At 46.8% G+C, this 9559-nt stretch overlaps 1 pseudogene; it reads left to right on the forward strand.

Annotated features, from left to right (window-relative positions):
- Positions 1-4782: 4782 nt before the first annotated feature.
- LOC148501564 (uncharacterized) lies at positions 4783-8805 on the forward strand (annotated as a pseudogene).
- Positions 8806-9559: the final 754 nt, after the last annotated feature.

The following is a 9559-nucleotide window of genomic DNA, read 5'->3' on the forward strand; positions in this document are numbered from 1 at the left end:
AGAATGTTTGATATGGCTGTGCCAAGTAATAATGTCTGCACTTTTTGGGAAATGGCAATACTCTTATTTTTTTTGGCAACAACAAGGGCACAAAGTGCACACTGCAATCTCAATGCGTCATTTTTCAATATAATGAATCGGGGTAATAATAAATATCCATTATATGTGTAAGGGTCACCCTTGGCAGAACGCACAGTAAAAATACTTTTCAGTCCAAATTGTGTCAGTGATAAGGAATTGCAGAATGCTACAGTATTTGTCTAGAACACACGTTTGTCCTTGTGTGCGCCTGTCCTCATGTGCGCCTGTGCGTGCATGTGTCAATTGTTAAATCAACTGAGGCATAGATTGATTTGCAAAAATAAAGTTCACTATTGATACAGCACTGAGGAACATGTTGCTATTTAAAATCTTCTTATTATGATTATTTTTGTTATTATTATTATTATTATTATTATTATTATTATTATTATTATTATTATTATTATTAATATTTGTATTTATTATTATTAATATTATTGTTATTATTATTTATTATTATTATTATTATTATTACTATTATTAATGTTATTATTGTTATTGTTATTTATTATTATTAATAATATTATTATTATTATTATTATTATTATTATTATTATTATTAATCATGACAGGGTGAGATTTGTTTCGTAGGCCCTGGCATCAGTGACTGCTATGAAGTATTAGATGTTACCAGTAACGACAATACTTAAGGTGCATGCACATTGAGTATTCAGCACATGTTTCTCCTGCACATGAGATCCGTTCCATTCCATGAACACATGTAAAATACGTTTATAAAACCCCAGTGGATAGGGGTCCTTGGTGAGAGCTGTCACATGCAGGGTTTATATACATATTAAAGAGTAAAGAAGCAAACTAAATATATTCAAGATGCGACAGAATCTTACATATATTCCTAAATGAAACCATGCACAACTAAATAACAAAGGTGAAAACGTAAAAGCACACACTACCAGTGACAGCCTGGGGCATGAAGGGCCCACCAGGAGAATGCAATAATAGGGGTGTGAACAGACACCCATAGGGGCAGGGGCATAATAAGAGAGTAGGAGGGGTGAGTGTATTCCCCATCCAGTGACCCCTTCTCTCTCCCTGGCGGCCGGCAGAAGACTGACGCATCTGACAGCCGACCGCAGCATCAGTAGTATCTGGCCACTAGTCTGTGCCCAGAGTCTACTGTGCATTCACAATTTGCCAGGGAAATGAGGGGCCGCCATTTTCCCGGCGATTTCCTCACTGCGCATGCACAAAACACTGGAAAAATGTCCGCGGCGGCCATTTTCCGGCGTTTTGTGCAAAACTGAGACACCCGACGCGGGACCACGGAGAGGTAAGTATTAGATAATATTAGGGATGTGTGCCGACCCCGTGTTTTGGTTTTGGTTTTGTATCTGTATCTCCTTGTGTTTTGGATCTGGATTAGTTTTGCCAAAACCACCCCTTGCGTGTTTTGGTTTTGGATCTGTTTTTGTTTTCAAAAATTTATAAAAACAGCTAAAATCACATAATTATTTTTTTTTTGTTCCTACAGTATTATTAACCTCAATAACGTTAATTTACACTCGTTTCCAGCCAATTTTGACCACCTCACAGCTCACAATACTGTTTTCATCTGGTTTAGGCCCGAAATTTGCACCAAGCTATCTGGCTAACTAAGCTAAGCGGCAGCAGTGGCCGGCACAAACACGTGGCATTTCAGCTTCCAACATGGCACAACAGGAAACAAATGTTTTTATTATTCAAGAGGCCTCAGGGAGTTGGAGTATGTATGGAGTTGAAGGCAGGGACAGGAAGGGTTGATTCAATTTACTACCAATTTATTTATTTTTGTTCCGAAGCAAATTTTTGAGGGAGGAGAGGAGAGCATGGGTGAACAATATGTCCAATGTTTTGCCCACAAAATCAACTTGGTGGTTCAGAATATTTTTTTTTTTATTAAAAGGCATACAGGAGATGCTATCTGTGGCCATAAACATTTCTGGACATTTTTTGCATTCAGCAACCACATGTCAAAGATTGTAGCAGCAGTGGCAGTTCAACTTCCAACATGGCACATCAGGAAACAAATGTTTTTATTATTCAAAAGGTCTGAAGGAGTTGGAGTATGTACAGTATGTAGTTGAAGGCAGGGAAGGAAGATTAGTAGTAAATTTAATAGAATTTTTTTATTCCAAAGCAAATTTATGAGAGGGGAGGCATTTACAAAAAATACTTTACTCATTCACATCAGTCCTTCCCCCAGTAGAATCCTTGAGTGCTATGCCTGCTGCTGCTGCTGGGAGTGGATTTTCATCCCAGAAGGGGATCAGGAAGACTACTAGTAGTACTTTTATAAAACAATTGACTGTTAAACAATCCTCTGCAAGGGGGATCAAGTATGACAGCAGTCACCCAGTTGCATAGCAGATCACTGATGCCATAGCATCTATGCTGGTATTAGATGTGCATCCAATATCCACCAATAAATCAGTGGGATTTAGACAGTTCATTGAAGTCCTGTGTGCCTGCTACCAAATCCCATCAAGATTCCACTTCACTAGACAAGCAAATCCCAACCTGTACAGGGCATTAAAAAATCTTAATTAGTGGCCTCCAAAATGCCATTGTACCCACTGTCCACTTAACCACAGATATGTGGACAAGCTGAACAGAGCAAACACAAGATTTAAGATATAAGGTTTAAGTCATATGTTGTGCTCTTCTTCCCAATGGACACAGATCTGAAGAGATGCAAAGAGCAAATTGTCAGCTCAAGTGGCACCTGATGCAGCGATGGCTTCTCCTTCAGTTTCTCCAGCAAGTGCATCTGCCAAGAAAAAACTAAACTTTCCCAAAAGACCCAATGGTGATGCAGATGAGTCAACACAATACACAAACATTTTTTGGATGGATGCGCTGCAGATGATGTAACAGGGAGGATATTCCTAGATGGTTAAGGTTCCTACCTCTACTTACTCTGGCTTTACAAAGGGTACAGATGACTTGACAATTGTTGTCCAGATTTGGGTAGAAATAATTCCACACATAAGAAGTGGATTCTTTTGTCTTGTGCCCAGGCATGACAATGGGCTTTTCCTTATCATAGGCAATAACTGATTCTTGCACTGGTGCCTGATTTACACAAACAACATCAACATCAAAAACATCCTTATTAGCATCAGCTACACAAGTATCCTGCTCATCCTGGTACACTTCCACAGAAGCATCCTCAATTTCTATTTCAGCATATTCACTTGTGCTTACATCATCATAAGAGGCAGAACCACCAGTCATAAATAAAGGCCAAGGACTTAGCCTGTCCATGCCACTTTTATGTTTTTTCTTTACCACTGCAAAAGATTGTTTTTTATTTTAGATGCCCTGACTTAAGCCCTGTATGCCCTTGGGCATTGGCTTTAGTAGATCATGTAAATGGATTAGTATCATCATGACTGGTGGCACTGGCAGCAGCTCCAGCACTAGTATGTGGTTCCTGCTCTCCTCTCGACTGTGTTTTCCATATCAACAAACATGAATGAAGTGGAATATAGCACACATGTCAATTTGTACCAAATTTAAATATTACACTGTGGTATCAATGACCTGCAGTGTCACAAGATTTTTTATGAATAAGAAAAGAATAACACACTGCACTGCCACTTAGTGTCACAAGATTATTTATGAATAAGAATAACACACTGCGATACCACTTACAGTGTCACAAGATATTTTATGAATAAGAAAAGAATAACACACTGCGCTGCCACTTACAGTGATGTCATTATGTTTTATATATAACGCATGTTATTTAGCACTTTGTTGTGGTCTTGTAGTCGGCGTGTAGACTAATCATTTATTCACTATTGAGGTAAGAAGTAAAAAGTTGAATATTAGACTGCGCTACCACTTACAGTGTCACAAGATTTTTTATTAATAAGAATAACACACTGCGCTACGACTTATAGTGTCACAATACGTGGACAATAAACTGCAGTCATGCCGGCAGTGTCACCAAACAATAATAGCGCAGTTAATTTGCTAACGCGCACACACACACACAAAAAAAATAACTCTTTTTTTTAAGTGTAAGGATTTTAATTTAAACTCCCTTTTATTTTTTGGACACTGGGGAAGAGCACCCCTGAATGAGACAGCAGCCCCTTGATGAACAACACAGACAGCACCCCTTCTTTATGGACAACAAAGCACCCCTGCCAAGTGTGGTCAGACCACCTGCAGAGTCACAAATACGTGGACGATAAACTGCAGCAGTGTCACAGAACAATAATAGCGCAGCTAAGTTGCTAACGCATACACACACACATACACACACATACACACAAATTAAAAGTACTTTTATATTTTTTACACTGGGGAAGAGCACCCCTAATTGAGAGAGCTCCCCCCCTGGACAACACAGCACCCCTTTATGGACCGCAGCCCTAGCCTGATGGACAGGACAACAACACAGCAGCAGCCACAGGTAATTGACAGGACAAGTGACACAGCAGCTACAGCACCCACTGAAGGAAGCCCTCCTTTATGTACTGCAGCCAAAGCACCTTTATGGACAACACAGAAGCAGCCTTCAGGCCAAGACCCTGACTGGACACACACTGAGTGACTGACAGTGACTGACTACGTCTGCTAGCTTCTCTCTCGAAAATGGTGCCGATTGCGGGGATAGTTATATAATCCAAAACCGGCGAGAAGCCGACAGCGGGAGGATGATGCATTTTGCCTCATTTTCGGATCCACGGCATGCGGGAAAACTTGAGCCGGATTCGAATCTCGCCTCGGAACACGAAGTTCGGGTGGGTCCGGTTCTCGGAAAACTGGACCAGCTCATGTCTAGATAACATTGGTGCAGGGTGTATGGTGTGTGCATAAGGGTGTGGCTAACCATTAGAGAGTGCACGGTCTGAGTCCTTATATGTATATACGCACACTGTATGTAATACATATATATATATATATATATTCATATAGACACAGATATCTTAAATACTGATAGTGCATGAATAATAATGTACCAGACTGATAAAAGCAATACTCTGTAGTGAATGCACCATAATCCTGGGAATGAGGTGTAATGTAACATAACATATGTAGAATAATTAAGCACATGATGGTGATACTATCTATATATACAACATTAATGCACTGTACATATGATAGGGGAGTGGCCAGTATGTAAATGAGAACTGCATTAGGTCTGGTAATGGTGAAATACAGGCAATTATAAAAAATTCAGCTATCTGAGCTCTTACTACAGCGATGACGTAATTGTAGGTTAGTGAATGACTGCAAAGCGACAATGTCATTCCCATCACTGGCAGGACCTGTGCTCATCACGCTAAAGCCCACAGCCAACAAGAGGAGGGGACACGGGTGCTGGAGGGCGAACTTTGATGTAGTTTCTATAGAAGAGAACCAAGCACCCATGTTCATCAGTGGTCCTGCTTCACCAGGTAACAATGTATCATTTTGGTGAACTGTCTGAAAGGTGGCCCCCAGAGGAGGGAGTGGGCACCAATAGCTTTACTTAGCTCCTGTCCGCCGCATGCACAGACCTCTGTTACTAGCTTCAGAAATATGGTACAGATCCCATATTTCTGGAGTAAGAAACAGAAGGTAACATATTTCTGAGGACTATGCTGGACATAGGTGCATGCACACAAGACTCTGTCACTGTGCAAGAGACTTTCATAATCTGTGCATGCACCAGGTTTTTGTTCTAGGGAAGAGGACGTCAACACATGGCCCCCTCCCATCCTAATACTGTACTACTTCTATCCGTATGGCTCCTCTTTCAATGTGTGCGGCTCCTCAAGTGTGTATGGCTTCTCTATCAATCTGACTGGCTCCTCTCGCTGTGCCATCTCCTCATTTGCTGTGCAGAGCTCCTCCATCAATCTTTCTGGCATTTCTCTCGTTCCATTCTTGGTGTGCATAGTTCTCTCTCAATGTGCAGGGCTCCTCTCTCAATGTGCAGGCCTCTTCTCTCAGTGTACAGGGCTCCTCCCTCAATGTGCAGGCCTCCTCTCCCAATGTGCAGGACTCCTCTCTCAGTGTGCAGGCCTCTTCTCTCAGTGTGCAGGGCTCCTCTCCCAATGTGCAGGGCTCCTCTCTCAATGTGCAGGGTTCCTCTCTCAGTGTGCAGGCCTCTTCTCTCAGTGTGCAGGGCTCCTCTCTCAGTGTGCAGGCCTCTTCTCTCAGTGTGCAGGGCTCCTCTCCCAATGTGCAGGGCTCCTCCCTCAATGTGCAGGCCTCCTCCCTCAATGTGCAGGCCTCCTCTCTCAATGTGCAGGGCTCCTCTCCCAATGTGCAGGACTCCTCTCTCAATGTGCAGGCTTCCTCTCTCAATGTGCAGGCCTCCTGCAACTGGGCGGCCGCTTGCATCCTGACCGTCCGCCTCTGTTTCGGTCGTTAGGCTGTGGGTTTACACCCACAGCTCTAACGACCGCTAGGGTAGGGTCTCACTTGTCGTAAGCCCCGGAGAGCTTCTGGCTCTGTCAGAGCCGGAAGCTCTCCACTGACATCACTAGTGATGTCAGTGGGGCCTCCCCCAAACGGCAGGCGTTCCCATGGGAACGCTTCCGTTTGGGCTGCCACCCCCCCGGCCCGCCTTCCAAATGGGGTGACCTGTCAATCAACATTGGCAGCTCGCCCCCTTTGGAAAGAGACCAGCTACGACCGGCGCCGTCGGTCGTAGCGGGTCTCATGCATGCGCACGAAGGGGCCGGCTCCCTCGTGCGCATGCGCACTGGACAAACATCGAGGCGGACGTGCGGTCGTAGACCGTACGGCTGCCTCTGAATAAAACCCTCAATGTGCAGGCCTCCTCTCTCAATGTGCAGGCATCCTCTCTCAATGTGCAGGCTTCCTCTCTCAATGTGCAGGCCTCCTCACTCAATGTGCAGGCCTCCTCCCTCAATGTGCAGGCCTCCTCCCTCAATGTGCAGGCCTCCTCTCTCAATGTGCAGGGCTCCTCTCTCAATGTGCAGGCCTCCCTCAATGTGCAGGCTTCCTCCCTCAATGTGCAGGCCTCCTCTCTCAATGTGCAGGGCTCCTCTCTCAATGTGCAGGCCTCCTCTCTCAATGTGCAAGCTTCCACTCTCAATGTGCAGGGCTTCTCTCTCAATGTGCAGGCCTCCTCTCTCAATGTGCAGGCCTCCTCTGTCAATGTGCAGGCTTCCACTCTCAATGTGCAGGGCTCCTCTCTCAATGTGCAGGCCTCCTCTCTCTCAATGTGCAAGCCTCCTCTCTCAATTTGCAGGCCTCCTCTCTCAATGTGCAGGCCTCCTCTCTCAATATGCAGGCCTATTTTCTCAATGTGCAGGGCTCCGCTCTTAATGTGCAGTCCTTCTCTCTCAATGTGCAGGCCTCCTCTCTCAATTTGCAGGCCTCCTCTCTCAATGTGCAGGCCTCCTCTCTCAATGTGCAGGCCTATTTTCTCAATGTGCAGGGCTCCTCTCTTAATGTGCAGTCCTCCTCTCTCAATGTGCAGAGCTCCTCTTTCAATGTGCAGGGCTCCTCTCTCAATGTGCAGGCCTCCTCTCTCAATGTGCAGGGCTCCTCTCTCAATGTTCAGGGCTCCTCTCTCAATGTGCAGGGTTCCTCCCCCAATGTGCAGGGCTCCTCTCTCAATGTGCAGGCCTCCTCCCTCAATGTGCAGGCCTCCTCCCTCAATGTGCAGGCCTCCTCTCTCAATGTGCAGGGCTCCTCTCTCAATGTTCAGGGCTCCTCTCTCAATGTGCAGGGTTCCTCCCCAAATGTGCAGGGCTCCTCTCTCAATGTGCAGGGCTCCTCTCTCAATGTGCAGGCCTCCTCCCTCAATGTTCAGGCCTCCTCCCGCAATGTGCAGGCCTCCTCTCTCAATGTGCAGGGCTCCCTCAATGTGCAGGCCTCCTCCCTCAATGTGCAGGCCTCCTCTCTCAATGTGCAGGGCTCCCTCAATGTGCAGGCTTCCTCCCTCAATGTGCAGGCCTCCTCTCTCAATGTGCAGGGCTCCTCTCTCAATGTGCAGGCCTCCTCTCTCAATGTGCAAGCTTCCACTCTCAATGTACAGGGCTTCTCTCTCAATGTGCAGGCCTCCTCTCTCAATGTTCAGGCCTCCTCTGTCAATGTGCAGGCTTCCACTCTCCATGTGCAGGGCTCCTCTCTCAATGTGCAGGCCTCCTCTCTCTCAATGTGCAGGCCTCCTCTCTCAATTTGCAGGCCTCCTCTCTCAATGTGCAGGCCTCCTCTCTCAATGTGCAGGCCTATTTTCTCAATGTGCAGGGCTCCTCTCTTAATGTGCAGTCCTCATCTCTCAATGTGCAGTCCTCCTCTCTCAATGTGCAGGCCTCCTCTCTCAATTTGCAGGCCTCCTCTCTCAATGTGCAGGCCTCCTCTCTCAATGTGCAGGCCTATTTTCTCAATGTGCAGGGCTCCTCTCTTAATGTGCAGTCCTCCTCTCTCAATGTGCAGAGCTCCTCTCTCAATGTGCAGGCCTCCTCTCTCAATGTGCAGGCCTCTTCTCTCAATGTGCAGGGGTCCTCTCTCAGTGTGCAGGACTCTTCTCTCAGTGTGCAGGGCTCCTCTCCCAATGTGCAGGGCTCCTCCCTCAATGTGCAGGGCTCCTCCCTCAATGTGCAGGGCTCCTCTCTAAATGTGCAGGGCTCCTCTCCCAATGTGCAGGACTCCTCTCTCAATGAGCAGGCTTCCTCTCTCAATGTGCAGGCCTCCTGCAACTGGGCGGCCGCTTGCATCCTGACCGTCCGCCTCTGTTTCGGTCGTTAGGCTGTGGGTTTACACCCACAGCTCTAACGACCGCTATGGTAGGGTCTCACTTGTCGTAAGCCCCGGAGAGCTTCTGGCTCTGTCAGAGCCGGAAGCTCTCCACTGACATCACTAGTGATGTCAGTGGGGCCTCCCCCAAACGGCAGGCGTTCCCATGGGAACGCTTCAGTTTGGGCTGCCACCCCCCCGGCCCGCCTTCCAAATGGGGTGAGCTGTCATTCAACATCGGCAGCTCGCCCCCTTTGGAAAGAGACCAGCTATGACCGGCGCCGTCGGTCGTAGCGGGTCTCATGCATGCGCACGAAGGAGCCGGCTCCCTCGTGCGCATGCGCACTGGACAAACATCGAGGCGGACGTGCGGTCGTAGACCGTACGGCTGCCTCTGAATAAAACCCTCAATGTGCAGGCCTCCTCTCTCAATGTGCAGGCATCCTCTCTCAATGTGCAGGCTTCCTCTCTCAATGTGCAGGCCTCCTCACTCAATGTGCAGGGCTCCTCTCTCAATGTGCAGGCCTCCCTCAATGTGCAGGCTTCCTCCCTCAATGTGCAGGCCTCCTCTCTCAATGTGCAGGGCTCCTCTCTCAATGTGGAGGCTTCCTCTCTCAATGTGCAAGCTTCCACTCTCAATGTGCAGGGCTTCTCTCTCAATGTGCAGGCCTCCTCTCTCAATGTGCAGTCCTCCTCTCTCAATGTGCAGGCCTCCTCTCTCAATGTGCAGGCATATTTTCTCAATGTGCAGGGCTCCTCTCTTAAT

Source organism: Taudactylus pleione, unplaced genomic scaffold, assembly GCF_031769625.1.
Source record: "Taudactylus pleione unplaced genomic scaffold, aTauple2 ptg000514l, whole genome shotgun sequence".
NCBI lineage: Eukaryota > Metazoa > Chordata > Amphibia > Anura > Myobatrachidae > Taudactylus > Taudactylus pleione.